Here is a 25,553-nt window from a genome sequence, read left to right as displayed (position 1 = left end):
GATTTCTTCGCTGATTGTTGATAGAATCGGAAATCTGAAGTTACCACGAGGATCGTGGAAGGATTCTCTACAATTTCTACAGATCGGAATCTCGTTTCGGAGATTTTCGGGTTTCGGCATAAAATTAAGGTAAGACTCGGTTTTCAATTCTGATTACAATGGCTAGTGAATTTTACAATAATTGATGAATGCGTACCATTCCTTAAAGGACTTTCTATGTTATTCTAACCTTATCATTAGTAAATATCAAAATGACCGAGGAGTCACACTCACAATTTTACTAAGACACAATCCTACCCATAAAATAAAATTTGTATTAGTATTTGCACGGTGATTACCTATCACATGAACGCAAGACAAACAGTTATAAACAAGTTCAATGCTCTGAACAAGTTACTTAGTTCGTGATATTTTCCTCACTTATGCTTCTAGTTTCCTTGTAAACTTAAATTATTTTTAACTTTGTTCACAAATGGTTCCATATCTTTTGTTGACATACAACTAATTTACTCATCTTCAAGTCTCTTCCATTTTACTAAAAACTTAGTCGCTTCTTCCTCTATAATGTGAATTGTCTAAAAGTTTTTCCAATTTTATATGGATACTAGTCCTTTACATCTTAAAGTAGACTGACTTGACCTATTCTAAATAATGCAACTTTTCTATGTATGCCCAATTTTCCCATTGAGAATTGGAAAATTGTGAACTACGTTTCCATGAAATCATTGCTGTCATAGAAACATACAAAAACAAAAGTTTTTCTCCATGAATTTCCCCTCTGATGCCTTTTCTGTTTGTTTTTTCACTAACTTTTTTTGAGCCAAGGAGATTAGTTTTTTCTCTTTAAATATATATATATATATATATATATATATATATTATTTTTTATTTCTCCCGTGGGCTGCTTTTTTCCCTTCCTTTCTATCTCAATTGCCAAACAGGGATGAAATTAAGTCATTTTCATGTATGGGGCATTTTAATTATTTGATATTTTTTATAATCCAAATCCCAAAGTAATAATTAACTACACAAACATCAAAGCTTAGTTCCTCCTCCTCCACTCCTCCCCTAGTTTTTTAAAGAGAATTTAAAAATAAAAAAAAAAACTAATGAAAAAGAAGTGATTAAAATTATTATAAAAATTACTTGGCTTTCTTGTAAAAAATTAGTTGTTAGAAAAAAAATTTTGTGTTTGGTAAAAAATTATAAGATACCTCACGTTATGCTTGAGATCATAAATTTCGTGGGCTGGATTTAGATTTAGGTGAATTTGGATAAAATTTAATATAATTTTTTATTACATTTGGTTTAACTAATGCAAATCTAAATTTAAGATTTTTCTCAAACATACAGTTAGTCTGTGTTTCGAGAGACCTTGAGTTTAGATAAGATGTAATATAAAATTGTACTTAAATTTGTTCAAATCCATCAAAATCTAAATTTAAGGTCGAAAATTCATACTCCCAAACGCAATAAAATCATTTTGAATGACAAAAATAGAGATATATTTTTTAAAAATTTTAATTAATGTATTAGTAATTTGTAATATTTGGAAAAATAATCTAAGAACAATAATAAAATAGAATAATTTGTGAAGAAAAAAAACTAATTTTTTGCTCTTATCAGTTTCAAATTCATAACTTTTTTCTTATGTTTGGAGAGATTTTGGATTTGGAGTTGTATTAGATTTCAATGAAATATAATATAAAATTGTATTGAAATTAATTCAAATCCACCCAAATCCAAATTTAAGGTGTGAAATCTATGCTCCCAAAACTATTTATCAAATGTTAAAAATTAACTTTTAAAAGTTAAATATTTTTTCTAAAAAGGTAAAAAATTAATTTTTAAAAGTTAAAAAAGCTATTTATCAAATGCATTATACTTAATTTTTATTTTTAAAAAGAGAAGTTTGGGGAGAAAAAAGGGGCAAACTCATTTCAAGTCGGCACCAAACATTTGGCTGAAAAGGAAATCAAAACAAAAAATTCAGCAATTGTATACAGTAAGCAGACGATTTCCTTGATTATGCTTTTGAGATTGTGGCAATTTGCTTATTAAATTAATGTTACCTCTGGAAAAGCATAGTTGAGTTTGAATTTGAATTTTGAAGAGCATAAAGAAATTTAATATAATTTAATATTAATTTTTGCCTGATTTTACTTCATTCTAACTCCATAATAAAATTTATGATCCCAATGGTAAAATAATTATGTTTATTACTTGGAGCATGTTCTATGTTTAAATTTGTAAGCAATAATATGGATATAACACTCAAATCTACAGTTTTATTACCAAAATTATAAGATGTTGGAAAATGTTTATTTTCTAGGGCTCACGTTTATTTTTTAATTATGTAAAAAATCATATTTTTATTTTAAACATAATGATAATTAATATATTGCTTTTTTCCTTCTTCTCAAAATTAGAAATAAATGCACTCGTTATTCAATTTGAGATTGAATTTAATTTTATTGATTTCTTACTTCGCTGTTTTGTTTTCCATGTTGGATAGTACTTCGATAATATTTTCTTTAATAAGACTCAATTTTAGGTAATCTTTGATTTGGCTTTACCAAATCTTAATAGCGATACATTTACTTTTTTTTTTTTTTTTTTTATATTACATAGGAACTCCAGCCACCAGCGAGCCTTTCAGACCCCCCTGGTGCGGCACCAAACCTACGGATCAGCGTCCTCTACCCCTAAGTCTCGCTGATCAGGGTAAAGTCCGGATTGCGGACATGACTTTTGTGTATCAGTTGGACATTCGGCCAATCCAACTCTCACAATCTACAGGTACCGCTAGCTCCGTAAGTGTATTTATCTGAAATTGAACCCCAGATGCTCCTTCTTACTTGTTGATGTCTTTCCACCGTGCCATGCCCATGGACGCTGCCATACATTTACTTTGTGAGATATGTTTGATAACTGAGATTTTATAAGATGTCAAAATTTTAAATGTTAAATGCTGTAAAAATTTAAATCTAAGAAAATAAATTTATACTCAATTGAGAATTTTATATGAAGATAAAATGAGATCATTTAAAAGCATTAACTTAAAATTTTAATTTTTTAAAAAATATACATAGGTCTATCACATAAAAAAAAAAGAATAATATATACTAAAATTTTCTTTGGATTTTTATATAATAAAAATATGAAATAATATAATATTTTTCATGAGAAAGAGGAATGGTACATACTATGATAGAATCCTAGACTTAACTTTTTTAAAAAATAAAAATAAAAATTTATATACCTTTAAAATATCATACATTGCTAAATAATATTACATCCACTCATTCAGTAAATAAGTTTATTTTTTTAAGGAGTACAATAAGTACGTATCTTAAATTTCACGAGCATTATAATAAGTGTATATATTTTTATTTATTTAAGTGCACAAAAAAAATTTTGATTTGCTCTTAGAATTTTATGTATGAAATAGTAAATGTGGAGTGTCAAAGATCTTTTTTTCGGAATACCAATAGCACCTTCCTTTTCATAATATATATTTTTAATAATATATTTAGAGATTAAAAACCAAAGTGAGTAATTAGATTTTGAGCTACAATAAGAGGTAAACAATTTGTTGACTTTTTTAGTCTTATCCTTGTTTTGATACTGACAAAACATAAGTATCTTATGTGTGTATTTAGTATGTGAACAAGTTTATATTTCAACACACATATAAGGGGACTGAAAATGAAGGATTTAAAGTTCATACTCTTGGCGTATTCCATAAAAAATTAGAAGAGCAAAAAAAGAAGAAGATGAAGACATAATAGATTTTATTTGTAATTTCATTAAGATCTATCTGTAATAATGCATGCTCCGTATTATATGATGCTAAGCTTGAACATAGACCATAGATAGACTTTAGGGCACCTAAACTTTAATAAAAAATATTTTTCATAAATTTTAAAATCATACAAGGGTTTTTGAAATAACTTTAGGGTCAAAATTAGGGTAAAAACTGAAGTGTTGATTGATCTTGATCGACCGATCAGTTCACGTTATATAACCCCCAGTCGACCAACCATGCCCTGAACTAAAAATCAAAGAATTACAAAACTCAGTCAACTGACCATCTTAGGCATTTTTTTGCCTCAGTCAACTGACCATTAGAGCACAGTCGACCAGTCATCAAGATAGCTGACCGAGTATTGAAGGGTTGGGAGATCATCTTAGGTCAGTCGACCGGTCCCTTGCTTAGTCGACCAAACCCCATGAAAATTTGAATTTTACTCTAGGCCAGTCGACCAACGCATTCCTCAGTCGACCGACCCTCTCAAGTTGCTCAAAATTTTAGCGCTAAAACACCCTTAATTTTTTATTAAATAATTTTAAAAATACCCTCCATGTCCCTAACGGTTATATCTTGGGAGTTGTCTATAAATAGCCCCTTATAACTCATTTTTTAAATAATGCTTAAATTGAAAATCCTTTCAAAATTGTTTGTGCTTTATTATACTCTTACTTTCATTTCTTTGGAAAAATCTTTTTGTAAGAGAGCATTTGATTTCTCTTTCACTCCCTTATTTGCAAATTAATTGCTCTTGAGGGATTGTTGAAATGAACTTTTCTTAGGGCATTTATTTCATCATTCTAAAGCATTTACTCTCACTCCTACTTTATTTTAAAAATCATTTTTGAGAATAAGCATATAGTTTCTCCCACATATTTTTTTTGATAAATATTTTTAGAAAAACTTCATATAACTTGTGGATCTTTGTGCACATCTATTGTAAGATCTAAAGGTTCATTTGTGTTTATTTAGAAAAATCTTTTTGAACAAAAACCCCAACTTTTCTTGAACTAAATCTTTGGAAAAATTATTTTGGAGAAAGCGTTAAGGTAAGTCAAGAGAACCTTGAGCATATATTCATCTATAATATCTTTGCTTGAAAGGTTTCTTAATCTTGAGAAACTTATTTTCACACTCTCTCATCTTTATTGGGAAAATCATTTTTGAGAAAAAAAATATATCTACTCTACTAAGCATAAATCATATCATTTGAGAGTGCATTTTAGAACTTATTGCAGAAGCATCTTGTTTGTACACAAAATTTTATATCTTTGTATTTCAGGCGTGGCTTGAAGAGGAATATACCGTCCTGTAAGGTGTACCGATTTGGCTCTAACCTGGTTAGGTGAGCTGAGGAGACTCCGCCTCGTAAGGAAAACCAGTTTGGCCTAATTTGGTGAATTGAGTTAAGGAGACTCCGTCTCGTAAGGAGAACTGGTTTGGCTTCGCCCGTAAGTGAGCCGAGGAAACTCTGTCTTGTAGGGAGTATTATAAATGGCGTCACTCTGCTTGATTAAGCGAGCACTTAGTGGAATCCTTGAGCTGGGACTTGAGGCGAGGATGTAAGCAGAATTGACCGAACCTCGATAACAAATAATGTGTCTCTTTCTTTCCCTACGGTAGCTATTTAATTTCCCCACATGTATGTTTGATTATTTATCGTGATTAATTGTTTTACATACATGTTTTAATTATTTGGGGATTTGAGTTTGCATAGAAAGACCCTAAGTTGCGATATATTGATTGTGGTTTCGAAATTAAACAAATGGTAACCTAGATTTTTTAAATATCCAATTCATCCCCTTTCTTGAGAATACACTATTCACATCACAATTTATTTTTGCATTTAGAGTTGTAATTTTTACAATAATATTTTTCTAATAAAGTCATAAATAGGCATATTACACGGTAGTTAAAAAATTAAATTTTCAAATATATCATATATTTTACTGAGCTCTACTATAATATAAAGTGGAACAAGAGATTTTTTTTAACGTCCAAAATTCTAATGCTTCCTTTTGGTAATTTTGAATTAAAAATTAAAAATTTTAGCAAAATTCTAATTTTTCTATACAGCTAAATGGAATAGTATGACCCAAAATACAAAACCATGCACCACTTATTTGATTTTATCAAAATCCATTGTTATAAAGGGAAGGTGGCTCCCTATAATTGATTTATTAGTATTATTATGAAATTTCTAAGTATTTATTGAAGTTAAATTTATTTAGCTCACTAGAAAAATCGAACTAAATAAATGAGAATTGAGGATTGTACTAGTTGAGGAATATATTTGAAAATAAATGTAATAATTTTATTACTTTCTTAATGAATTGTTTAGAGATTGACTCTTTTAATTTTAGAAAACTTAAATTACTTCTATTACTTGAAAAAAAATATTCAATTAAAGCATTTGTCTAAATTTAGTAATTTAATATTTATAATGAAAATAATTTTTCAAATTAAAACGGAAAAATAATTTGCACCTCCTAAACTATACCATCTACTACTCTCTTGAACTTTTAGAAGTGACACTTATACTCATTAAACTATTTTTATTGTTGTAAAAAAACTTGTTCTATTAAATAAAATAGGTAAATATAATAGATTATTATAATGCATATGACACATGAATGATTAATAATTTTTTAACACAAAATTACCCCTATAAGCTTAAGAAATATTGTTATTAATAAATTTTATGGATTAAGTGTGACAAAAAAGCCCATAAAGAAAAAAAATATAAGAAATTATTTTGGGGCACGAATAAGCAAAAAAACAAAAGAAATAACATCTTAAAATATAGAAAAATTAATTGAACTATAATAATAATAAAATAATAAAAATTTAGGAATTAAATAATTAATTCTATAAATTAAAAAAATATACTATTACAGCCAAATTTTGTCTGCGAGATTTTAGATCAATCACGACTTTGATCACTTGCCAAGAATAAAAGAAAATTGGCTTGCAAGACTCGAAGTGTACTCTAGGGAATTACTCTGATGCCTAAGTCAAGGAATTTGGAAGGACTATATTATTGCAATAGTAAAAGAGTGAGTAAGGATGAGATAAGATGTCTTACCTTTCTTAAGGGTTCCTTTTTATAGGCATTCAGGAGACCTTGCTAGTGATTTCCTTACTAATGGATTGCAAGGATTACCTTTCGGATATGTTACTAGGGAGTAAAGATTGGTGTGCTAACCTTCTACTTTAATTAACGAATATTACCTCTTTTCAACTAATCTCTTGATGTCTCTTTCATTTTTTTGGGTTTTACATAAGTTAATGTCAAGTTTAATGTCAGAGTCTCTTTTAGGTTATATTAATTGTCCCCCTATTCTCAAGTCTTAAAGTTACCTTTTTAGCTCGAGAGTATATTTCATTTTACTATAAGTCCTTTTATAATTATGAGATGCGGATCAAGTCATTAAATTGACATCTTTGGGCCTCATAAGTGATGCTTATTAGATGGGTCAAACATTTGCCGAGCAATGTCTGTTTCTTGTTGTCTCATAAGTGGCGCTCATCAAATGGACATTTTTGGGTCTTATGAACAATTTTTATCAGATGGGTTAATTTTTACTGAGTAGTGTCAATCTATTATTGCCTCATCAACAATGCTCATTAGATGAGTTAATTTTTTGTCAAGTAGTGCATGTTTATTGTTGCCAAATGAGCGGTGCTCATAGGATGGACGTTTTTGGGTCTCATGAGCGGTGCTCATCAGATAGGCTAAATTTTTACTAAGCAATGATAATTTCTTGTTGTCTCATAAGCATTGTTCATCAGATGAACATTTTTGGGTCTTAAGAGTGGTGCTCATTAAATGAGTCAAATTTTTTCATTGGGTAGTGTCTGTTTATTGTTACCTCATAAGCGGTGCTTATCAGATGGACATTTTTTGACTCATGAGTGATGCCCATCATATGGGCCAAATTTTTGCCAAGTAGTGACCATTTTTTTTTTGCCTTATGAGTGATTCATCATATGAACATTTTTGGGTCTCATGATTGGTGCTCATCAAATAACCCAAATTTTTGTTAAGCAATGCCCATTTTTTTGGTAGATTTCCTGAGCATGATTCGCATCTCATGAAGTCTCGTGGTCCATGCCACCACTTTTTCTCCTATAAATAGTTCCTCTCCCTTTCTCTTATTTTCCATACTTAGAAAGGAAGTCTTTACTAGAGGTATGTTTCCTTGCTCCTCCCTCTATGATTTCATCATGGTCTCTAGTATGTTTTCTTCTCAAATATGATCGATTTATTTTTGCGGTGATAACCTGCTTCAGGTTAATATATTTCTAGCCTTGCATCATTAGCTCTTCTGTATCGATAGGGGTTTTCTTCCCTATATGGAATTCAAGAAGGCACAATGTTGTAAAGCCATTGTCAAGACGACTACTATTACTCCATGGTCCAAGTTTCTAATCTCTAGAGTTGCATTGATAACACAATGCATGAACTCTTTTTGCATCTCTTACTTTTTTTTGAACAAACTCAAAAGATGGATTGAAGACTTCGTCATTTTTTGGTTGCTGACAAAATACCCCACAAGCTGCTGCTCTATTTTAGATAAAAACCCAACTAAGTTGAGCTTCAATGTTTACTAACATGCTCTAGCATCCCCCTTAAGGTTGCTGTAAATACTCGGTACATAATGGCATTAGGTGCATGTTGTGAATGTGGCTCACATTCTACAGGGAAAGCATGAAGGAAATCGGGGTGTAACAGGGCAGCCAGGCAAACCGTCGACGGTAGCCTTGTAACCATTGACGGTTTGGGGTAGTGTTTCTATTCAGTTTGAAACCGTCGACGGTTTAGCTTGGAACACCCAGCGCAAATTTCAAATTTTGAATGGGGAACGTTAAAATGGTTGTGGTTTGGAAGGGAAACCTCCGGGAACTCTATTTATATGTCTTATTGCATATATTTAGAGTGTTGGTTGATATTTGTTGAGAGAATTGAGAGGGTTCTTGTATTGCTCTTGTAATTTACACAACAAGATAGTGAATCCTTGTCGTTTGCTCTTGTGGATGTAGGCATTGCTGAACCACGTTATTCCTAGTGTCATTGTTATTGTTATTGCTTTCATTTACTTGTTGTGGTTGTGGAATTGTTCTGTATTCACCATTTAAGTGTTGCATTGTTTGTTTGATCCTTATACAAATATATATTCTGTTGTGCATATTTGGGGGTTTTACACAAAAAATTGGTATCAGAGCATTGTTGTAATGGTCTCTAGATCTTCATCTGCGAAATTTGACATTGTCAAGTTTGATGGAATCGGAAATTTCGATTTTTGGCAGAGAAGGGTGAAAGATCTTTTGTTGCAGCAAGGCATGGTGAAAGCCTTATACGGAATTCAACTAGAAGGCATGGATGAAGCAACATGGAATCAATTAGAGGCAAAGGTAGTATCAACCATGCATATGTGTTTGGCTGATGACGTGTTGTATCACGTTATGGATAAGGATTATGCGGTAGCATTTTGGCGTAAATTTGAAAGTCAGTATATGTCGAAGTCTTTATCAAACAAACTCTTTCTTAAGCAAAAGTTGTATTGGCTAAAGACGGTGGAGAGTTTAAATTTGAACCAGCATATCAACACTTTCAATCAGATTATGAGTGATTTGGTGTGTCACAACATCCCGGGAGAGAGGGTGCCCTGGGACGGGCGAGTGAAAAATAGTTTTTTATATTTTTGAAAAAAAAAATTGATGGTTGGAGTCGCCACTAACGTTTTGGAATATGATTAAAACACGTGATTATCACCCAATTAGGAGTAGAATCGGTCTACATTACCATGATTGGGATCGGGAGTTCGGTTATGTGAGGGGAAGGTACTAGCACCCCCTACACACCCGTTCTATGAATGATACCTAATTAATTGAAGATTATCCCAAATTAAATTTAATAGCCTTTTATTTTACTCCCTTTTGAAAAATTACAAAACACTAATGTACATGCAACAAATTGGCCACACAATTATTCACATGATATATTTAATGTAAATTTTCCCTCAAAACTAAGGTATGCAAGGCTTAAAAAGCTCATGCTCCCTTTTTGAAATCATAGGGATGAAAATCGAGAAAATATTTTATGAAAATAACTCCCAGATTCATTTCAAACATTTATAGAATTTTTCTATATATTAAATAATATTTTCAAAATTTTTCTGGGAGATTTTAAGAACCATTTTATATTTTTCTAGATGAAAAAGTGTGCAAAAACAATAAAAATATTTTTCAAAATTTTCTCTGATTTTTCTAAATTTTTTTTTTATTTTTTTAATGATTTTTCATATTTTCCCTGAATTTTTAAATAAATAAAACAATAGGAAAATAATAGGAATCAATTCAAAACCAGTTTAGTGGGTCAACCGGTCGTATGGGGATCAGTCCAAGTTAAAGGGTCTGGGCCACGTGTCATTTCCGGGTGAGGAGATGTGGCCTGCAAATACATATACATATTTTCTCATTAAAGCCCACAGCGAGTGATGTCAAGATAACGTGTGGATGTCATGTGTAGGCCATAGAGGGGGGGTGGATCAGTGCGACATGGATCGCTAACGTAGCACAATCGTGTCCATTGCCAAAAAACACAAATTGAATGGCTATAGAGAAGCCGCGCAACGCCTTGCGTGTGTGGAGGTGGGTGTGCCATGTGTTGCCTTCCCGTGGTCCTGAAGCCAAACATATAAAAGGTAAAAGTTTACCATTTTGCCCATTTTCTCAATTCCCCTCTCTCTCTCTCTCTGTCTCTCTCTCTCTCCCCTCAAACGATTTGAATCCCTAGGGTTTCAGATCTCCGTCTAGCCTATCTCTGATCCTCCTTCTTCCTCTTTTCCCCTCTTTGAGTAATCTGAGAACCTAGCTCAAATCTGTAACTCCCTCCTCTCTCTTAGTAATCCTCTCTACTCTCTCTAAAATCTCCCTCGAGCGATCTGAAACCCTAGGCAAAGGATTTTGGATAAATAATGTGTGGTTAGGCTCTAATCCTTATTGACAACAGGTTCCCAAATTGAAACTCTATCCTCCCTCACAGAGGTTCGGACAAAACTCGCACTGAGCGAAGTGGTTCAGAAGTCCCCATAAGCCCTGCCACATGAGGACAAACACTATTACATGCCTATCTAATCATAAAAGGGAAAGCACGAGTATAGAGCCATGAGAGTGTGTGATTTTAATTTTGACCAGAGCCCTCTACCCCACATGCATCCATTCATTCAAACACATTATTCACAATCGAATACATGCTTCACAACACATCACATGTTAGAAAGTATATACAACTAATCACATGCTTACCAACCAATCATATGCTCAACATGGCAAATATTCACAAGCATTTAGAACCAATCACCTACTTATTCAAACACAAAAGGTAAGTCAGACACTTACGGTTATTTACATGCACAATTACTCACCTATGCACCATCAAATTTATCAATTTGTAAAAAAAGGGATAGGGGGTGTTCAAAAGGTTCATTATATTTGAAATTGGGATAATCGACGATTAATCACTAACTCGACTCTCAAGTGTCCCCAGCGGAGTTGCCAGGTTGTCGCGACGTTCCTGGACATGAACCTGGGACGACTCAAAAGATGATAATGAAGTGAAGTATAGTGGATTTTGAAAATGTTATTTTCATGGAAACAAAGTATATGGAGTCGCCACTAACCTTTTGGAGTGTGGTTAGAACACTTGATTACTACCAAACCAACGGTAGAATTGGTTTGCAATACCAGAGTCGGGCTTGGGAGTTCAGTTACGTGAGGGGAAGGTATTAGCACCCGCTACGCGCCCGTTCTTATGAACGGTACCTAATTAATCGAAAATTATCCCAAAATAAATTTAATAAGCCTTAAAAAATTGCTCCCTATAAAAAAAAAAAGTGTAAAGAAATGCACAAAATGAAATACTATATAAGTATTCCCTCAGAACCACAGCATACCATACTCCGAAGAGCTCAATGCCTCCCATTAAAATCATCAGGATTGAAAAATTGAGAAAATAGGGTACAAAATACACTCCCGAGTTTTTGAAATCTTTATAGGATTTTCTAAGTATGAAAAATAATATTACGGAAGGTTTTGAATTTATTTGGGAATGAAGAATTTGTGAAAATGAGTTTTCCAACTCAAAAATATTTTATATATTTTTCTATGATTTTTCTGAATTTTTATGTGATTTTCGAAGTATAAGAGCAATTTTGATCTCAAAAATATGATATGTGATTTTTGATTTTTAATTGAAAAAACAAAAAGTCAATTAAGAAAAAGCAATAAAAATCAAGGCAAAAACATTTTTAGATTTTTCTCCTAAAATTTTTGTGATTTTTCTGACATTTTTATGATTTTGTTGGAATTTTTATGAATTTTATGTATTTTAAAAGGAAATATTTAAAATAATAAAAATGAAAGGAAAGAAAAAATTCGAGTAAACTAGTTCAAGGTGCAGATTGGTCAAACTTGGATTGGTCTGAAGGGGACCGATTTAAGGTCCGGGTCAGGACCACGCCAAGTGTCGCACCACGAGTGGCTAAGGGAGTTCGGCGCAGATCTATTACGTGGATAGATCTTGAGCATTCATAGGGGCAGAGACCTAGCGGCCGATAGGGGGGACTATTCGGCATTAATGGCGCGGGGGTAATAGTGGCCACGTGTTGCCATGCGTGCAAAGGGGCGTGGGCGTTCGCTTCGGGGTGATCCGAACCGTCCACGTGTCGTCTCCGGGTGAGGACCAGTCTGAGTCAAAGGGTTTGGGCCACATGTCGCCTCCGAGTGAGGACACGTGGCCTGCAAATACATATACATATTTTCTCATTAAAGCTCATAGCGAGTGATGCTAGGATGACGTGTGGATGCCGTGTGTAGGCCATCGGGCGAGGTGGATTAGGGTGACACGGATCGCTAACGTGGTACGATCGTGTCCATTGCCAAAAAAAATCGAACGGCTATGGAGAAGCTGTGCAACGCCTTGCATGTGTGGAGGTGGGTGTGCCACGTGTTGCTTTCCTGTGGTCCTGAAGCCAAACATATGAAAGGAAAAGATTTACCTTTTCACCCATTTTCTCAATTCCCTCTCTCTCTCTCTCTCTCTCTCTCTCTCTCTCTCTCTCTCTCTCTCTCTCTCTCTCTCCTCCCCCCTCGAACGATTTGAATCCCTAGGGTTTCAGATCTCCGTCTAGCCTATCTCTGATCCTCCCTCTTCCTATTTTCCTCTCTTTGAGTGATCTGAGAACTTAGCTTAAATCTGCAACTCTCTCATCTCTCTTAGCAATCCTTTCTACTCTCTCTGAAATCTCCCTCGAGTGATCTAAAACCCTAGGCAAAGGATTTCAGATAAATAATGTGTGGTTAGGCTCTAATCCTTATCGACAACAAGTTCCCAAATTGAAACTCCATCCTCCCTCACAGAGGTCCGGAAAAAACTCGCACTGAGCGAAATGATTCACAAGTCCCCATAAGCCCTACCACATGGGGACAAACGTTATTACACGCCTATCTAATCCTAAAAGGGAAAGCGTGAGTATAGAGCTATGAGAGTATGTGATTTTAATTTTGACCAAAGCCCTCTACCCTACATGCATCCATTCATTCAAACACACTATTCACAATTGAATACATGCTTCACAACACATCACATGTTAGAAAGTATATACAACTAATCATATGCTTACCAACCAATCATATGCTCAACGTGGAAAATATTCACAAGTATCTAGAACTAATCCCTTGCTTATTTGAACACAAAAGGTAAGTCAAACACTTACGGTTATTTACTTACACAATTACTCACCTATGTACCATCAAATTTATCAATCTGTTAAAAAAAAAAAGGAAAAGGGGTGTTCAAAAGGTTCATTATATTTGAAATTGGGATAATCGATGATTAATCACTAGCTTGACTCTCAAGTGTCCCCAGTGGAGTTGCCAGGTTGTCACGACGTTCCTGGACATGAACCTGGGATGACTTAAAAGATGATAATGAAGTGAAGTATAGTGGATTTTGAAAATGTTATTTTTGTGGAAAACAAAGTATATGGAGTCATCACTAACCTTTTGGAGTGTGGTTAGAACACTTGATTAACCCAAACAAGGGTAGAATCGGTCTACGTTATCAAAGCTGGGCTTGGGAGTTCGGTTACATGAGGGGAAGATATTAGTACCCCCTACGTGCCTGTTCTTACGAACGGTACCTAATTAACCGAAAATTATCCCAAAATAAACTTAATAAGCCTTAAAAAATTACTCCCTATAAAAAAGTGTAAAGAAATGCACAAAATAAAATACTATATAAGTATTCCCTCAAAACCGGAGCATACCATACTCTAGAGAGTTCAATGCCATGCGGATCCCCATCGTATAGTGGTAGTTGAATACGTTAGAGATGCTGACGTTGATGAAATTGGGGCCGTCTGAAGTGTTCATGAAGTGTGAAAATCTAACAGTCCTCTGAGAGCCGCTACCGGTATTAATAGCGAGGGGACATGAGGACACCACATGTCACTTGGCGTGCAGATAAGCGTGCGGGCTTTCATGATGATCTTTGACCAAAATGATCTCAACCATTGATTGCCTGTGGAGATCGAATGGCTAGGAGGGAAGCGCATCAGGAAGCCTGATGTGGAATGATTAGGAGCGTTCAACACAGGGCAGAAAAAAATGGCTTGGATTTTGGCCATGCTTGAGTTCAATCGAGTGGGCCAGAATGCTCCATGTGTCTAGATCCTGCGGCCTATGGACCATGAATACAAAAGCTTTTTTTTTTTTTGCCATGCTCTTATTTTCACTCTCCTCTCTCTCTGTCTCTCTCTCTCTTAGTCCTCTCTTTCTCTTCCTCCTGCTACTCTTTTCTTTTTTCTCTTCCTCCAAACGACCTCAGAAACCCTAATCGACCTAGCTTCTACTGAAGCTCCTCTTGGCTCTCAATCCTCTCCTTTCTCTCACTATAAAAGTTCTCAAAAGCCCTAAAGTCCTATGACCTTCTAACATCCTCACCTTTTTAACAATCCTAGAGCTTCCTCTTTAAAAGTTTTGCTAAAAAACAAAGCCCTAAATCAGGTCCTAGGAAGTGTAACCTCCTCTCACTCCAAAACTCTCAGCACAATTCTCTGAAGAAACCCTAACTTCGAACAACTCTCCTTTCAAGCTCCCGCGGTCAAATCTACACGATCTGGGAGCCTTTTGGTTAGATCATGATTAACGGTAAACATTTCGGAGGGATTTCAAGAAAGAAGGCCATTGCCAACCTAAAAAAGGTCTCAAAGATGCTCAAGTTAAGTTTTTTTTTTTCCTTTTTTTTTTTTTTCAATTTTTATTAGCTTTTATAAGCATGGTTGTTTGTATATGCAATGTTGTTTGTGATATGTTTGTGGTTGTCTTGATGACCCTGAGTCTCAGAACTAGGATTTGTTTGGCTAGGGTTTGATTGTAGGGGTAAGGCAAAGGTTGAGGATTAGTGGACTCGTCTTCAGACCTAGTGAGTGAACAACAGGGTTGACTCGCACGAGTCAACCCATGGGAGGAACCGTGTGGACTCGGGTTAAACTCGAGTGAGTTCAGTATGTCTAGATTGGACACGTGTGGGCTCTGAAGTGCGCTCTTGCTTAAAATCAGACCTGTGTGTGTATTTTGGAATTGGGCTGGGTTGGTTTTGAAATGGGCCTAGGGTAAGTCTTTAAAAATGGGCTTGGGGTTAAGTCCTTAAAAATGGGCTTAGGAGTTAAAACTCTTTAAAACGGGCTTCGGGTCAACTTATAAAAATGGGTTTGGGGTTTGTTTAAAAATGAAAGTGGGCTTGGCCATTTTAAAAATGGGTCTTGGAGTTAATTTAAAAACAAACCTAGGGTCAGAATTTTTGAAACGGGCTTTGGGGAATTTTTTTTTCAAATGGGCTCAGGGCTAGTTTAAAAAAATGGTTACGGGCCTGGGTTTTTTTTTTTTTTTTTTTGAAAAATGGGTACAGGCCTTAAACCCTGGGCCGAATTGAGTTTAAAATGAATGTGGGCCTCAAGTATGTTTTAAAAATGGGCCCGGGAACTTTCAATAAAATTGGCCTTGATTTTAAAAGTCAAACCCGGGCCCCAAGTTTTATAAAATGGGATTTCCTTTTAATACATTGACCGGCCCTGGGGGTTTTAAAATTTGGGAAGGGGTTCAGATCCTGAATGTGACTTGAACCCGAGCTCGAATTCTGGTTGAAAGTTTAGGGGAGGGTCAAGGGTTTCGAACCTGAGTTCGGGTTCGGTTTGGATGTTGACCTTATAGGTCACACCCGGTTTTGATAATGACAAATACTTAGGTATTTGATGGTTTTTAAGTGTTTGTGCAGGCTTAGATGAGCATCTTAAGGAATGAAACTTGAAGAAAGACATGAAGACCCTAAAGATTTTGATTCATATTGTAAATTCAATTTATGTAATATGGGTCTGTAATAGTAAGTAGGGATATGGTCTGTATTAATTACCTGCATATCATGCATATAGGATATATGGTAAGCTCAATAAGACCATAGTATGACTCTAGGTTCCAACACTTACACACATATCATACAAAATACATGAGTGTTAAAAATGCACTTAATGGAATATTATTAGGGAAATTGAGAGAGCTCGGGCGACCGAACCCTAGGAGTTCAAAACTCCTCGGGTGCCCAAGCTGCTAAGAAGTCAACAGTTGACTTAGGCTCTTGAGCGACTGATCAAAATTGTGCATACCTTCCATGGGCGCCCGAACCACCTGAAAAGGACATTTCACCAACTCGGGCTACTGAGCTGTTTAGTTCAAATTTAGCCTTGGGCGACCGAACACATGAGTTTGGGCTACCAAACCTATGACCGGGCATTCGAACATCCGAAGAAATGTTTCTGACTTTGTTTGGGGCTACTGAACTGAAACTCTGGCAATCGAACTAATTTAAAGACCTTTTATTATTGTATCTGTTTGGGCGACCGAACCACGATTTAGCCACTCGAACCTCACTGAGTTAAAATTATTTTAACTGTGGTAAATACGAGTTATTTTGGGTTAATTACATTTAAACATTTTGAAACTTTTCTAAGAATTTCCAACAAGTCACAAACGGTTATAATTTTACCCTTAAATATAGGCTCATTTGTGAGGATTAGCAATTAATTAGCAATTTCATTAGCCAAAAATCCTCTCTTTTCAAAATATTCTCTTTGTCCAAATACTCTCAAATTTCCATTTCCTTGATACATTCTGAGATTGTTCGAGCATATTTAGAATGTTTGTGATTGCTATATTTTGTTAAAAACTCTCATTTGTGTGTTTGATTGTGATATTATTTTTGAGGAGTTTGACTTAGTTTTATCCCACTAATTTCACATTATAAATCATTGTTGGGATAGACTTGCAAGCTTTGGGGTCTTTGCATAGTTGTTGTAAGACTTCCATTGCTTTGATTTTTATTGTGCAAAAATATTTTCGACAAGCAAAAATATTTTTTCAAACTAGTGGTGTGCTTATTTCATTGAAGAAAATCTTCTTGAACTAGTTTGAATATCTGATTAATATCTTTGGAATCTTGATTTGCTATTGAAAGGCGCTTTACTTAAATTCCAAGATATTGCTTGTATTGAATACTCTTGAGCATTACATTGATAATACCATATTGAGTGTTGTTAGCACAACTATTTGCATTACTGAACTTACACTATATCCATATTATTGATGTGTATGTGATTGCGCATATTGGGTACATATATGCTTTACATGAAAGCATAATCACTGTACCAATTGATTGAGAAATTACTGTTGTATTCCAGGCGTGGCCTGAGGGGGCGGTAATTTATCCCAGTAAGGATTGTGTAAAGGTTGAGGTCAACCCTGTACTAACTGACCTGATTGTTTAGGTGCCGCTCCACCCGTTTAAGTGAGCATTATAGTGGTAATCATTATGCTTGTTAGCCAAGGCGAGGACGTAGGCAATTTGCCAAACCTCGATAACACTTCTTGGTGTCACTTACTTTTTACTACTTTATGGTGCATGCTTAGTTGATTAGATTGTGGTATTTAATTTCTGCTACATATTGCAATTGATTTAATTTACTTGCACTAGATTGATTTTAGGGTTGTGAAAATAATGCTGTTAGGATATTGACCTAGGGCATCAATTTTAAAATACCAATTCATCCCCCTATTGAGATCATAGTAAAGTTAACACCAGACTTTCAGGTCTACTCCTTGCTAAGCCTAGGCGCAAGTTCACATGTGAACCTGGGACTCAATCATGGGTACCTGCATACACACCATATAATGATTCTGAATTGGAATAGGGAGAGTGTCAGATTTTCCTATAGCCTTTGTTCCTCCAGTCTTCTTCTCCGGTGAGTGAGACCAAACTTGTCTGCCTCTGCATCTTTCTGGGTGTCTGGGTGGGAATTCCTGAACTTCTACTTCAAGTTCTGGACAGGAAGGCACCAAGGGGTGCCTCTGTGTTGGTCTGTCTGCACCTTCTTTGTCCCTTTTGCCTCTCTACTCTCTGTTCTCTACAACTTAGCAGAATTTCTTCTTGCTCTCAGTTCTCACTTCTCAATTCGGCAGGGTATCTCTACTTCTCTGAGGTCTCTCTCTATTTTTGTAGAGTGCTTCTGTATTCTCTGAGGGGTGCATTTGCTATAGTGAGACTCCCTATTTATAGGGAGTCTGGGGTGGCCTTTGGCGCCAATTTCCTTAGCAATATTCCCCTCTAACAAATTGTGTCAGGGAATAATTCCCTTTAACAACCTGCATGTGATTTATTCCATTGTTTTTTGAATTTCTGTTAACTAATTATGCCCTTTTCCTTTTCTGTGAGTAGGTGAGGGTCTAGGTGGCAAACTAGGACATGCGGGCTTTGTGGGGTGCTTCCAGGTGGCGAACCAAGAGAGGATGGTAGAGAATTTCATTTTACTTTTTATATTTGTTATTTTTTTGTATTTTCTTTTTGTGACTATAACCTGTATCTACCCATGAATGGTTTGTCTTGCAACTCTTGTTTGTACATTTTCTTTTATTTTGCACTTTCCACCTTTTTTCATATGTAACTTTTATTGTATCTTTTCTACCTGCTTGTGTATGTACCCCACACGTGCACACATGCCCCCCTCCCTTTACGTAATGAAATGTGACCTTATTTTTAATTTTGACCTCAATCCTAGAGTTGACCTTTTTTTCACAAGAAACTCCTGATAATGAATGACTTTGAGACCTCAATAAAATAATCAGTTTCCAAAATTATAGACCCAATTTTAAAATTTAGGATATAAAAGCTCAATTTCAAATTGCGAAGGACTTAATAAAATAATTTCAAGAAAGAAAATTAATTTGCACCCTAATCGAAGCCAAAGAATAAATTTTGAAAACTTTAGACTTTGATTTGAAGAGATCAATTTCAAGATTAAAATCAAGGACTCAGATTTATGGGATTTTATGACTTAAGACACAATGCCTAACCTAGTTTGAGATCATAAGACTTTAACTTAATCAAAAACACAAACTAGAACTTGGTTTTGAAGATTTGACGGACCCTATTTCGCAAGACCCTGCTCTGAAAAGACTTTTGAAAAGCTCGACAGACCGAAGTCAAAAAGGCTCAATTTTAAAATTATAAGGACTTATTTCACGAAGCCTTATGAAAAGAGATTAATTCTATAACTAAGGAAAACTATGGTAAGATTATACAAGTAGGGTTTTAAAAACTAAAATTAAAGGGACGTGAACTACTCAAAAAGACTCAATTTTTGGAAATGGTGACTCAGAGTCTTAATTTTTGAAAAAGGGGTTTATCTAAGACTCAAAGTCAACCTTTATTATGCCGGGTTTTCTCGGGGTGGCCTGGTTAAAATTGGGGTGTCGACAAACTGCCTTTCCTGAGGAGACGATCTGGCACTTGGGCTAATTATTACACAACTAAACTCCTATGCTTGGCATAGCTCTCGAGCTGCTAATTTTTAGAGTGAGTTAGGGAACGTTAATATGGTTGGGATTTGGAGGGAAAACCTTTGGGAACTCTATTTATATGTCTTATTGTATGTATTTAGAGTGTTGGTTGATATTTTTGGAGAGAATTGTGAGGGTTCTTGTATTACTCTTATAATTTACACAAGAAGATAGTAAATCTTTGTTGTTTGCTCTCGTGGATGTAGGCATTGCCGAACCACGTAATTCATGATGTCATTGTTATTGTTATTGCTTTCATTTACCTGCTGTGGTTGTGGCATTGTTATGTATTCATCATTTAAGTGTTGCATTGTTTGTTTGATCCTTATACAAATATATATTCCGATGTGCATATTTGGGGGTTTTACACAATAGTGCATCTTGTAATGGCATCAACATTTTGAAGGTGTTGACGTGGTATAGGGGATCTAACAACCTAACATATCCTTCTATATTGGGTATCTTGAATTTACTAGGTAGGGGAATCTCCATTATCTCCTTGATAAAGGCGAAATCAGAAGATCTAGTTGAGATTTTCCCTATTAAGAGTTGGTTGCGAACTGCTTTTACTAGTTTTTCTAGTTAATCAATTTTTTTTAGTTTTTCTTTAAATTCTTGGGACTGTTGCTCATTAATGCCCAAACTATTGATTCCTTCTACTTTTTTTTTTTTTTGTTAGATCTGAAATTTTTAGGCAATTTGGTACCATTACCTTACCCTTAGGTGTTGTTTTGCCTTGAACAACCTCTGAGCCACAATCTATAAGATATATATATATATATATATATATATATATATATATATATATATATATATATATATATATATATATATATTTATTTTTTTCTGTTATAAGATCATACTAAACATGTCTTCCACCCTCCTTTGGAAGGCCAGAAATTGGTCTAAAGGCACAATTTACGATGAATTGTCTAATAGTGAAGAGTGAACTAATTGGAGCGATTGAATCCCATTAATAGGTTTGGATTTAGAATTACACGATGCAACTATGATACAGAGAAAGAAATCCTTCCAATTTTCACCCAAATGTCACCAAATGTTGGAACCAAAATTTGTCTAGTAGAATTTGGATCAATTGTAACTTCAATCACTTGACAAGAATGAAAGAAAAACGGCTTGGAGGACTCAAGATGTACTCCGGGACTACTTTGATGCCTACGTCAGGGAATTTGGAAGGATTATATGAATGCAAGTGAGTGAGAATGAGATGATATGTCTTACCTTCCTTATGGAGTCCTTTTTATAGACATTCAGGATACCCTTCTATTTTTTTTTTTTTTTTATTACAAAAGAACTCTAGCGACCAATGAGCACTTCAGACCCCTTGGTGCTGCACCAAACTTACGGTTCAGCGTCCTTCGCCCCCAGGTGCATCAGTTGGACGTTCGGCCAACCCGACTCCCGGGACACATCTCCGTTACCATCCACAGCCCCTGTTGGCTCATAGAGAACTCTCACCATCCATGGTCTCTGCTGGCTCACAAAGTAAACTCCCACCATCCACAGGTACTGCTAGTTCTGTGAGTGTATCTACTTGGAATTGAGCCCCCGATGCTCCTTCTTACGTGCTGATGTCTTTTTATTGATTTCCTTACTAATCTATTGTAGAGATTACATTTTTGGGGAATTTTTGGGGTGCTTCCAGGTGGCGAACCAGGAGAGAAGGGCAGGGAATTTTATTTTATTTTTTATATTTTTTTAGTTTTTTATATTTTATTTTTGTGACTATAACCTGTATCTAACCCCCAAATGGTTTGTCCTGCAACTCTTGTTTGTACATTTTCTTTTATTTTGCACTTTCCACCTTTTTTCATATGTAACTTTTATTGTATCTTTTCTACCTGCATGTGTATGTACCCCACACGTGCACACATGCCCCCCTCCCTTTACATAATGAAATGGGACCTTATTTTTAATTTTGACCCCAATCCTTGAGTTGAGCCTTTTTACACAAAACTCCTGATAATAATGAATGACTTTGAGACCTCAATAAAATAACCAGTTTCCAAAATTAAAGACCCAATTTTAAAATTTAGGATATAAAAGCTCAATTTCAAATCGCGAAGGACTTAAGAAAATAATTTCAAGAAAGAAACTTAATTTGCACCCTAATCGAAGCCAAAGAATAAATTTTGAAAACTTTAGACTTTGATTTGAAGAGATCAATTCAAGATTAAAATCAAGGATTCAGATTTATGGGATTTTATGACTTAAGACACAATGCCTAGCCTAGTTTGAGATCACAAGACTTTAACTTAATCAGAAACACAAACTAGAACTTGGTTTTGAAGATTTGACAGACCCTATTTCGCAAGACCTTGCTCTAAAAAAAGACTTTTGAGAAGCTCGACTGACCGAAGCCAAAATGGCTCAATTTTTAAATTAAGAGGACTTATTTCACGAAGCCTTATGGAAAGAGATTAATTCTACGACTAAGGAAAACTATGCTAATATTATACAAGTTGGGTTTTAAAAACTAAAATTAAAGGGACGTGAACTACTAAAAAATACTCAATTTTTTGGAAAGGGGGACTCACGGTCTTAATTTTTGAAAAAGGGGTCTATCTAAGACTTAACATCAAAATTCATTATGCCGGGTTTTCTCGAGGTGGTCTGGTTAAAATTGGGGTGTCAACAAACTGCAGTCCCTGAGGAGACGATCTAACCCTTGGGCTAATTATTACACAACTAAACTCCTATACTTGGCATAACTTCTGAACTGCTCAATTTTAGAGTGAGTTAGGGAATGTTAATATGGTTGAGGTTTGGAGGGAAAACCTCTGGGAACTCTATTTATATGTCTTATTGTATGTATTTAGAGTGTTGGTTGATATTTTTGGAGAGAATTGTGAGGGTTCTTGTATTACTCTTATAATTTACACAAGAAGATAGTAAATCCTTGCTGTTTGCTCTCGTGGATGTAGGCATTGCTGAACCACGTAATTCCTGATGTCATTGTTATTGTTATTGCTTTCATTTACCCGTTGTGGTTGTGGAACTGTTATGTATTCACCATTTAAGTGTTGCATTGTTTGTTTGATCCTTATACAAATATATATTCTGATGTGCATATTTGGGGGTTTTACACAATAGTGCATCTTGCAATGGCATCAACATTCTGAAGGTGTTGAGGTGGTATAGGGGATCTAACAACCTAACATATCCTTCTATATTTGGTATCTTGAATTTACTAGGTAGGGGAATCTCCATTATCTCCTTGATAAAGGCGGAATCAGAAGATCTAGTTGAGATTTTCCCTATTAAGAGTTGGTTGCAAATTGCTTTTACTAGTTTTTCTAGTTAATCAATTTTTTTTAGTTTTTCTTTAAATTCTTGGGACTGTTGCTCATTAATGCCAAACTATTGATTCCTTCTACTTTTTTTTTTGTTAGATCTGAAAATTTCAAGGCAATTTGGTACCATTGCCTTACCCTTAGGTGTTGTTTTGCCTTGAACAACCTCTGAGCCACATTCTATAAGATATTTTTTTTTTCCTGTTATAAGATCATACTAAACATGTCTTCCACCCTCCTTTGGAAGGCCAGAAATTGGTCTAAAGGCACAATTTACGATGAATTGTCTAATAGTGAAGAGTGAACTAATTGGAGCGATTGAATCCCATTAATAGGTTTGGATTTAGAATTACACGATGCAACTATGATACAGAGAAAGAAATCCTTCCAATTTTCACCCAAATGTCACCAAATGTTGGAACCAAAATTTGTCTAGTAGAATTTGGATCAATTGTAACTTCAATCACTTGACAAGAATGAAAGAAAAACGGCTTGGAGGACTCAAGATGTACTTCGGGACTACTTTGATGCCTACGTCAGGGAATTTGGAAGGATTATATGAATGCAAGTGAGTGAGAATGAGATGATATGTCTTACCTTCCTTATGGAGTCCTTTTTATAGACATTCAAGATACCTTTCTATTTTTATTTTATTTTTTTATTACATAGGAACTCTAGCTACCAACGAACCCTTTGGACCTCCTGGTGCGGCACCAAACCTACGGATCAGCGTCCCTCGCCTCCAAGTCTCGCTAATCAGGGTAAAGTCCGGATGCGAACACAGTTTCCATGCATCAGTTGGACGTTTGGCCAACCTGACCCTTGGGAGGCATCTCCATTACCATCCACGACCCCCGTTGGCTCACAGAGAACTCTCACTATCTATGGTTCCTGCTGGCTCACAGAGTGAACTCTTACCATTCACGATCCCCACTGGCTCACAGAGTAAACTCTCACCATCCATAGGTACCGCTAGCTCTGTGAGTGTATCTACCTGGAATTGAGCCCCAGATGCTCCTTGTTACGTGCTGATGTCTTTCTATTGATTTCGTTACTAATTAATATATTGTAGAGATTACATTTTGGATATGTTATTAAGGAGTAAAGATTGGTGTGCTAATCCCCTACTTAGTTAACGGATATTACTTGTTTTTCATTAATCACTTGAGTTTTTCAATTTTTGGTCGTACATAAATTAATATTGAGTTTTATGCTAGGGTCTCTTTTAGGTTATATCACATACTAGATCTACATTAGATGGGTAGTATAGTAGATATTAATAAAATAATATATGCTATATATTGTAATTTTTATTTATTCGCATGGCATATATATTATGAATTACATTGTACTATTCAAAAAGATTAATTAAAGAAATAATTTAACTTAATAAATAAAATATATTTTTATTTATTTATAAAATTTAATGCTTTATATATATAGTGAATACATATGATATTTGAAACTTCATAATAGTTTGGTAGTTCCTAGTTGTTTGATTCTTACTATCGAGAAATTGCTACCAATTGAGTTAGATGAAATGAAATTAAAATAAAAGAGTATAAAATATTTGTATTATTTTAGCTCCATTACCCCTTTGATAATTTAGCACATGTAAGTTTCTTTTTTAAAAGTTTAAGTGGGTATTTATGATGAAGTTAATTAATCATAATTTTTCTCAGACTTAAAAAGACTATTTTGTATAAAAATTACGAATTATTTACAAGTCATAGAGATTATGATAATCCATTAATTAATTTAACAATGATTAAGACCCCTTTGTAACTACAATGATTTTTAATGTCATTAAAAAAAAAAAATACATAAAGACACTTGTAACACGATAAATAGCTCAAAGGATGTAAATGTATTTTCTCAACTACACGATTAATAGATCAAAGGGCGTAATTGTATTTTCTCAACTATTAACCAATTACCTCATTCATCAAACAAATTTACACCGATTCATCAAAATTTAATTTCAAAATTAATTTCCTTTCTAAAATTGTCTTAACCAAACTTAATTAGGTTCATATATATAATAATAACTAAAACCAATGTCTCAATATGAAGGAAAATATTCTCTAATAATAACATATGGCATCTTCTTTAATGTCATCACTTAACGCGCAAATCATTTTAACTTAGCTGGCAATTATCACTTCATAATTTTAAATCAAAATAATATACGAATCGCTCTCTTATTAACGTAACAATCTCTCAAAAAATTATCCAAAATTAAGCCCTCCACATATCCTAATCTGGAAAAAAAAAAATCTCTCAATTAACCTAAAATAAAATAAAAATAATGAAAAATACTAAAATGAGTAAACTCAAAAGTTTAAAATTCATCAAGCTAAAATATTTAATTTAAAATTATAAAAGTGTGATTAAACCCGTTGATTTAGGAAAACTCACGTATCAAAGAAGATTTTCTCCCGTCGGATTTTATACACAGAAATGAGTCAACGGTCCTT

General features: G+C 34.5%; 1 long non-coding RNA gene across 1 annotated transcript; it reads left to right on the top strand.

Moving 5' to 3' along the window:
* Positions 1-5,528, top strand: LOC131144213 (uncharacterized). The gene is made up of 3 exons (XR_009133765.1): positions 1-129; positions 2,632-2,799; positions 5,094-5,528. It is a non-coding gene; the product is annotated as an uncharacterized LOC131144213 (long non-coding RNA).
* The last annotated feature ends 20,025 nt before the right edge of the window (positions 5,529-25,553 follow it).

This window comes from Malania oleifera, chromosome 12, assembly GCF_029873635.1.
Source record: "Malania oleifera isolate guangnan ecotype guangnan chromosome 12, ASM2987363v1, whole genome shotgun sequence".
Taxonomy (NCBI): Eukaryota; Viridiplantae; Streptophyta; class Magnoliopsida; order Santalales; family Ximeniaceae; genus Malania; species Malania oleifera.
This window is presented reverse-complemented; position numbering and strand designations above follow the sequence as displayed.